Source organism: Mus musculus, chromosome 17 (assembly GCF_000001635.26).
Source record: "Mus musculus strain C57BL/6J chromosome 17, GRCm38.p6 C57BL/6J".
In the NCBI taxonomy this organism is placed as follows: domain Eukaryota; kingdom Metazoa; phylum Chordata; class Mammalia; order Rodentia; family Muridae; genus Mus; species Mus musculus.
In genome coordinates, this window is record NC_000083.6 from 82,183,624 (window position 1) to 82,193,036 (window position 9,413).

Genomic DNA, 9,413 nt, shown 5'->3' on the forward strand with positions numbered 1-9,413 from the left:
CTTAGTTTTCACAGGTCCTTAAGTTATCAGCCCCATCCTTGCATAGATTACTGAAATAGAAACACTATGAAATACAGTGATTTATAGCATTTTTCAGTTAGGAAAAGGTAAAACAGAATCAAACTCAATATGTCTGTTCAAACATTTTTTACTATTTCTGTGTCACTTGCAATCTACCATACAGATGGTGTTAAGTATGAATTAAGTTAATTTGGAAATAACTTCACTCTCACTTCAACTCGTTATTAAATTGACTAACTATGGCCACAGTAGGTTATGTCGAACTATTTTTCCTAGTTTTCTAATGATCAAAATAGACACTTTTGAAGAAGAAACATAACTCTGAGCTCAAGTAGGTTAAGACATGGTTTATTCTAGAGCCAAAAAATAGTGACTCTATGTCCTAGAAACACAGATTTAGGCTGTTCCAAGTTCTATGTTCCACCATGGTAATAATTTCAGCAAGTTTTTAGGGATAATAAATAAATATATAAATCAAGACAGTTTTCAATTATATTGGTAGAAGCATTAAGTAGGCAGGTGTATATATCACATCAGGGAATTTGACAATATTCTTGGTTTGGGCCTGGTGGAAGCCAGGGAGTATGTTTCTTTATGTCTGTATGTAACAATTACTTACCTAATAGTCACAAGGATGTTAGGTTACATACATTAGTACAAGCTTTAGTTGAGAATAAATGCTCATTTAAGGGGTAATGCAAACTTCAGTAGTTCGTAATGAGCCTCTGGACCACAGTGATGTATTTTGTAAGAGTTGTTTGGCTTCTTTCCAGGAATCTTCATTCACAATATGAAGCCATATTAACACAAGTCCTTTGGTGGAGCCATTTGTTCTTTTTCATAGGCAGTAAACACCATCTGCTTCTCAGTCTTCTGTTCATTGAGTGTGAATCCAATACATTGGGGGTCACTTTTTCCTGGTGCTTTAGCAATCACTCCCACAGACTTTATGACTACAACGATCCAAGTCCCTGAAAAGTCAACTCCATGATGGGTGAATCATACCATGTGGGAGACAATAATGAGTTCAGAATTACTGAAAATTTATGAGATTATTCATATAGATGGAACTTTTCAAATATAAGCAGCATAAACAGAATCACACATTCATCCCTTAAAAATCTCTCTGTCTCTGCCTCTCTCTGTCTTTCTGTCTCTGTCTCTCTGTCTGTTTCTGTCTCTGTCTCTCTCTCTATGTCTCTGTCTCTCTGTCTCTCTCTCACACACACACACTCACTATATATATATATATATATGTATATATATATATATATATATATATATATATATATAAAACCTAAAAATCACCTGTAAAATTGATAGAGCAGTTTCTATTCCATTTGACAAATTTCAAATTAATATAATATATAGATTTTTGAAGCTATGATAGATTTGTGTTCTACTTATGCTGCCACAAATACTTCTCATTAATGGTCTGCTGGAAATTTCCTGTGGCCTTTACAAAATCTGAGCATTAAGAAAAAGAAAGAAAAAAAAAGTGGGAGCGGTGTGCAAACCACATAAGCAGAGTGCAATTTAACAGTGTGTGTCCAGCTTTTATGTTCTTGGGAAGCTAGAATTGATTTCAGTAATTATCCCAATTTTTCAGGATCCCTGGCTTGTGGGCTATTTCTATTTGCAACTGGCCTTTCTTTGGTATTCTTGAAATACTAGCTTAAAATGTCAATAACCTGACCCCCCCCCCCACACACACACACATACACAATGATGTTGCCTAGATACAGAAGTTTGCTTCCTTAGATATTATATATTCCTTTAGAAGATTCTGTTTTCTCTTTAGAAATTAAAACAAGAAGCCAAGTTTAATTTTGACTAAATAGATTCCTTTTTCTTGGAAAGGGCACATCATCCAGGCCCAAATGTAATCCACTATTTGATCAAGTTTATTAAACAAAAGCAACTTGAAGCCAGAAACTGATAATAGCTCACTTCAGGTAAGTAATTTTGCAGAACAAAGTACTTCAGATCCTCTGCTTCACTCATCAACTCCTCCACAGATCTTCTGCTCCTCTCCTCTACACAGACATTCCACTCTTCTGAGCTTCACTGTCTTTGCTCTCCATTGGGTCTGTTCCAGGTCAGTGCTCAGAGTATTGGTCATTCCCTAAGTGCAGCTTAGTTCTACCTAGGTTTACACCACTACCCACTGTGTTTGATTGTTTCCTTCTTGTTTTCTGATGTGAGTTGTTTCAGTCTCCAATTTTAAGCTCTAAATCCCTTTGTGATAAAGGCTAAGTGGTTTGAATCACAGGATGTATTTTTGCTTATACATGGAAAGGCCAACGTATCAGTAGGAATTTGCCATTATGAAGGTATTTATTCTACAAATAGGCTTCCAGAGAAGAGGGTCCATGTGTCATGAGGTCATATAGTAAGCCATGAGAACAGAAGGGACACAGGGAATGAGAAAAGATGAAGTGAACTGCAGGTTAAGCTTTAATGTGGAAATGGAGGATAAAAGTATCTTTACCATTGGTGCCTCTGGGGATTAATAGCTGTCTCTATTTGTCTGTACCTGTCCATAAGGTAATTAGGAAAGGGGAATAATAGCACATATTATGGAAGCCCAAAGAGGAGGTAGTTGTATATATGGTCTCTGAATTGTTTCATCTTGATACAAATGTCATGTTCTCAGGGGATTTTCATGCTACCTCTGCAAATTAAATATCTATTAGGATTATTCAATGAGGTTGTAAGATATCAAGGCATGGGAAAATAAAATGTGAATTTAATACACATATAATTCTGTTTTAATACTTTGTGGTGTTATGGAGCATCACGAATAAACAACACACCTGCAACAATAAAGTTAACTGCCTATGAGGGAATAGCTCTCTGCATATTGCTTTTGCTAGATGATTTGAGATAGTTTCCAGGAGTGTTAACTTGGACAAATGCCTCTATAAAAATCATTTAAAAATCCTACTACATCTTTCTTATGTTACTTCCCCCTGCCAAAACCCACCAAGAGTACACGTGTAGGTGAACAAATGGCTTGCTTCTCACCCCAGTGAGGGTTCTTTGAGAAACTGTTGGTTGTCATAGCAAGAGAGTACTAAAGAAATTAATGACTACAGTGGGGCTCACTTTGTCAAGTGGTGCTGGAAAGCATCGCCAAATCTGGAAGTTGGTATGAGCTTGGTGCTGTAGGAAAATTGCATCAGTGTTACAACTCTGTATGTCCATAACCTTTATCTGTGGAGCAACAGAGTGTTGGAGAATGGGAATCAGTGGCCACAAACATTCCTAATCTAAGGGAGGTGTTTCATGTGTGCTTCCATGACTTGAATTATATAAATAATTTTCTGTGTCTACACATAATTACAAAACAGTTCTACATTTTCAGTGATCCACAGATGTCACAGAGACTCATTTGTTGTGACTCTTATTCTTAAGCAGCTCTGAAGCTTCTGTAAGTGTGTGACAAACAGACATCAATCCAGTCCAGATAGGGCATCAACGGTACACAAAAAAATGAGGCCATTCCAAAATAGGTAACGGAGTATTTCTCTATCTTCCTAATGTTGTAACCCTTTAATACAGTTCCTTGTGTTGTTTATGTCCAGGTGACCCTGAAAAATAAACTTATTTTTGTTGCTACTTTATAACCTTAATTTTGGTACTGTTGTCAATTGTAATGAAAATATCTGATATGCAGATTATTTGTGATAGAGTCTTTGATCTTCAAAGGTTTTGCAACACACAGGTTGAGGTCCAATGGCTTAGCCAATCAGTGAGTTTAATGTGCATGCTTATTGGATATTGGGGAGAACTTACTTGTGGATAATGAGTGACTCAAAGGCAGCTAGAGTATGAGAAGCTCTACTCTATCATGGGTGACAATACATCAAAGCTATATCTCTGAAGCGTTTTCCTACACATTTTGGGAAGTTCAACTGGCCTGAACACCCTCCCAAGAAATCATTCAGTACTTTTTTAACTGCGAGGAATGATTCCTGGCCCTCAATTGTTTTCTTATTACTTTAAATCTTATGATCCAGGAGGAAAAACTTCCACTGAGAGTATGTAGCTGCACAACTACAGGTAGGGGTAGGCCAGCTCTTGGACTTGTAGATGTTTCTATGTCACTAGATCATTTGAAGCAGTAAACTTATTTACACATAAGATACATAGTTAATTCTTACTGGTGATGGACACAATCAGTATAAACATTACAGTATAGAGTTTTATAACTTGAGTATAAAAAATTAGATGTTTGTTGAGTGTTCAGACAAAAAAAACGGGACAACTACATCACCCTTAACCTTGAGACTCAGGGGATATTTTAGAATAAAGGGTGGAAAAAACCATAAGAGTTGAATCATGGAGAAGATTGCTTTTAAATGCTGTTTTTAAGGTTAAGACATGACTCTTGCACCCATGACCTCACTGCAGCTATAGCTATCTGCACAAGAAGATACCAGTCAGCATTTAATCATAGATAGGGGAGGGGATTAATGAGGTGCCACTCTAGCTGAGGAGGTATTGACAGTCTATTACTGCTGGGGAGCGAGAGGGCTATTGTCAGTTCTAAATGTGGCCACTGGTAGGTTTTCGATGTTCAGTGGCAGGCCCCATGAGCACAGGGGTAGCACGAACTAGACTCAAATGGGTTATAGAATAACATGGATATTGGGTATATGGGGTATCTGAGGGAGTATAAGAAAGAAGTAATGGGGGAATACAATCAACATACTCTGCATACATATACAAAATTGTCAAAAAGTAGACAAAATACTGAAACCTAAATATTGTAGTAAGGAGTACTAAAACCTTCCTGGGAAAAATGCTAAGCTATATGCTTAGGTCTGACTACAAAAGCCTTGTCATCAGATTATTTTGTCTATATGGTTAAAACTCTAATATTTAGTCATAGGTATAATCAGCACCAACAAAAAGCAGAAAACTATGAAAACTGAGGCAGAACTCAGCCAGCCCAATGTCAGCAGTGACTGTGGACATTACTTTCCTGTTCCTCATTTACACATGCCATGAAAAGGTCACAAGTCTTGCTGTTGGTATTACGAATAAATCCAAACAGAGGAGTTGAGAAAATAGATAATGCGTGCATATGAGGTTTGATAATGCATACTGTTGCTAATCCTCTGAAGACCTCACCAGGGTGATATTGTTCCTACCCAAAAGGGAGCATGCTCTTGGTTATGGTCACTAAGCAAGTTCTTACAAAACCAATTTTGAACCCAGATCTGTTAGATTTTCAATCTTTTTTTTCATGTCATATTTGTTTGTAATGTGGAAGTGTATTATTCTCACTCAACAGGGGGCCTTTTCTTCAAATTAACAAGGGACAACAGGTAACATGCTAGAATGTATACATATGTCTAATAATTAAGTGGTAAGTATAAAGCTACTTTCTCAGAAATTATCAAGTAAATATAAACTATTGCAATTCAATCAGCACGCAGTACAATGCCTAAATGTGTGACTGATATTCTGTAATTAAAGCCTTTGTAATTAAAGTAGTGACTAAGACACTTCCTTTTAGAAACCGCAGGAGGCCACTGCCACTAATTCATTTAAGATTTTATTGAATTTGGAAACAATGTAGAAAGCCTTGAATGTTGACTGTTGGTTTCTTTGTGAATTGTGGCTACAATTACACTATAATACCATTCAGAACAGGCACTCCCTATTGGTGGTATTTGACTACAAATGATTATACTTCAAGTTCAGACATTAATAGATTCTAGCTACATTATATTCTACACTGTAAATCCGAGAAATACTCAAGTTGCCCCATTTTGACCTGTGATGAACTCACATACAGATCTTATGATTAGTATTCTTTATCTCACTAGAGAGTAGCTACATATTTTTCTTAAATCTTTATAAATAGATCCCTACCAAACTCTGGTTAACTTGATTTGCAACTTCATTTAAGATTCTCTTTCTAAAACCCTGAGATTGGAGGTCCAATCTTGTCAGAGACCATCCCGTGACCATCACTTGAGCCCTTCACAATCTCCCTAACAGGCCAAATGGCCTTGTACTAAGAGCTGGTTATCACCCCCTTCCTCCCTATTCCTTTCTTGGCACCTGAGGCTGTAAAAGCTGAATTATAGTTCCCTCTTCCCTATCTCTTCCTGAGTTCCCATGTCATCCAAGGACATGAGTTACGCCTGAGCCCAGCCTGACCCCCAAGGCTGTCAAGGAGGATCGATGTTCCAGAGATAAGATCCAGAGTGCCCGCTGCCTGGCACCTGACTTCGGCCCCCATGTCAGCAGTTGCCCACTTCTTTGTTCTTTGTATAATTCTCCCTAGACCCCTCCCATATTCCCCGCGATGTATGCTTTAAAAAGAAGGCACCTCAGCATAATAAACGAGACCTCGATAGGTGTCCTTCCTGGTCTCCTACTCTTCTTTTTCTTCCTCCCATTTCCTTCCAGGTTTGCGGTCTCCCTCGCACCCACGAATAACTGAATCCCGCGGGATGGGATATAATCTCATCCTGATCCAAAATTATGGGAAACATTTTTTTTTTGATCATCCTTCCCTCAACTCACTGATAATACATTCTATACTGAACTGCGCAGGAACCGGCCATTTCTCCGTAGTCTCTGAGCTCCCTGTAGATACTACAACTGCACATGCTCCCTACAGCAGGAGCTCTCTTCCGTTCAGTAATCTCTTTTGAATTCATTCTCTTTCTCACTAAGTTGAATTTGTTTTCATTTGATATTTCCTATACTATAACTTCCTGGTAATAAAATAAGATGTAAAGCAAGCAATAGGAGTTAGAAGCAGGAGAATGCAAAGCCCAAAGCCAATCTAGTTTACAAACTGAGACCCTGCCTCAAAAGACATACAGATGATCATCTTGAAACTATGCTGTAGTCTGGTATGCTAATAAGACAAAGGGAATCGTCTTGTAGTTATTTAATTCATCTTAATAAATCTGAAATTCATCCTCTCAAGTAACCTTCCATAAGTCACGGGAGGTTACAGTATTGTATTGTGTATTAGAATTTCAATCTTTGAAATTATAGAGTAGATGATTTCATTCTATCACTCTTAAAGAGTAAACCAGAAAAACAAAACAAAACAAACAAACAAACAAGCAAAACCCAGCTGAAATCTCTTGATAAAGTGAAATGTAGATGTTGGTATAAATTACATATGGCACAGCCTCTGTAGCTGCCACTCTAAGTCCTTAAACCGATATGAACTGGCATTCTATATGTGCTTGGTAAATATGTGCCAAATTAAAGCTGTTCACAAAACACACTAACATAAAAATAGGCAGGTTGATATAATCATTGATTGACAGGAGGCATGTGATATGATATTAGTGGAGTCTACAAAGGTTCAAATAGAGTATTAATCACTTTCACATAACTCTCTTGATCTTCTAAGTGAGCAACATTATTCCTCCCCCATCCCCAATTACTGGACTTCACATGCTAAAAATAAAGGTACAACTAACTATTATTCCTTACAGATGCAGACTGTGACCAGGAGACGTGTTAGGTCATTTGCTACACTTGATGAATCCCGTGGTAAAATACTCCACAGTGAATTCTATCTAGAAAGGCTAATATTTTACACACAGAGAAATGGATTTAAAGGAAGTATTCTGTAAACAAATGGGCCTTGGCTAGCAAATACAATTGGATTTTAATTTACTTGAAGAAAGGAGTTCTGTGAGTACACACAAAAAGCTACTTCAAATACAAAGGAAATGAAAAGCTATAGAGAAAGTATTGCTAGAATGCTTTCTCCTTGACATTTATTTCATGGAAGATACCAAAATTATTTCCATGGAAATATAGGTTTTTTTTAATAAAAAAAAAATTGTATTTACTTAGAAGCATTCAGAATGTCAACAAAACAGCCGCAATTTTTTTTTTTTGCAATTACAGAGTGGTATTCAGTTAACAGAACAACAATTATCTTCGTATAAGCTGCATCAGAGACAACTGAAGATGAAAAAAATAAAACCCAAAAATAAAACCAAAAGAAAAAAAAACCAAACTACTCTCCCCATATATAACTAATTTGTGCTGTGCACCAACAAGAACCTGCTTTAAATTTCCATGCCAATTTACAACCCCCAGACTGTACCAGGCAAGGTTAGTGACTATTGAAAATACCACCAGGACAGGGCTATCTAAAGACACATTCGGTAGTGTGTTAACTATACAAAAAAAGACACTGTACAATTTTAAAACAAATCTTACACAGCCTTACATTTCAATTTTTTTCTTTAAAAGGAGTGAGTTGTGTACAGGGGGGTTAAATGCTTTATAGACAAGAAAAAAAAACTGCGCTAGAACCAACTTATTCATCATCATCTTCTTCTTCATCTTCGTCTTCCTCTTCTTCCTCCTCTTCCTCATCCTCTTCATCCTCCTCATCATCTTCCTCTTCCTTCTTTTTCTTGCTCTTTTCAGCCTTGACCACCCCCTTTTTTGCTGCATCAGGTTTTCCTTTAGCTCTGTAGGCAGCAATATCCTTCTCATACTTCTCCTTCAGCTTGGCAGCTTTCTTCTCATAGGGCTGCTTGTCATCCGCTGCAGTGTTGTTCCACATCTCTCCTAGTTTCTTTGCAACATCACCAATGGATAAGCCAAGATGCTCGTCTTTGATTTTGGGGCGGTACTCAGAACAGAACAAGAAGAAGGCCGAAGGAGGCCTCTTGGGTACATTGGGGTCCTTGAACTTCTTTTTGGTCTCCCCTTTGGGGGGGGATGTAGGTTTTCATTTCTCTTTCATAACGAGCCTTGTCAGCCTTTGCTATATCTTCAAATTTCCCCTTTTCTTTAGCAGACATGTCTTCCACCTCTCTGAGCACTTCTTGGAGAACTCTGAGAAGTTGACAGAAGCATCCGGGTGCTTCTTCTTGTGCTCCTCCCGGCAAGTTTGCACAAAGAATGCATATGAGGACATTTTGCCTCTCAGCTTCTTAGGATCTCCTTTGCCCATGTTTAGTTGATTTTCCTCCGCGAGGCACAGAGTCACCCAGTGCCCGTCCGGCTCGCGCTTGCCCCGACGCTGTCTCTATGGAGCTCAATGTACTGCAATGGCTGTGAGAGAGGGAGCCAGACACAGCCTCCTCACTCTCTCCGCTCTGTAACATTGGAAATATAGTTTTGTTTAAGCAATGAGAGCCGTCTATCTGACATATAAAGAAAAATCTATTTGTCATGAGATGTGTAGCTTCAGTTAAAAGATACGATGATTTATTGGGGAATAATTATTAACCTTAAACAGTCAACAAATATTCTAATAAAATATAAAAATAATAGTAAATACTCTTAAGTTGAATTTGATGTGACTTTTGGAGGTGAGGTATGTATACATGTGTTTTACTCTATTACAATGCTTTAGATTAAGTATACAAGTATTGTGT

The 9,413-nt window shown here is 37.7% G+C and overlaps 1 pseudogene; it reads right to left on the reverse strand.

Moving 5' to 3' along the window:
* Positions 1–8,341: 8,341 nt before the first annotated feature.
* Gm50045 lies at positions 8,342–9,099 on the reverse strand (annotated as a pseudogene).
* Between the last annotated feature and the right edge of the window lie 314 nt (positions 9,100–9,413).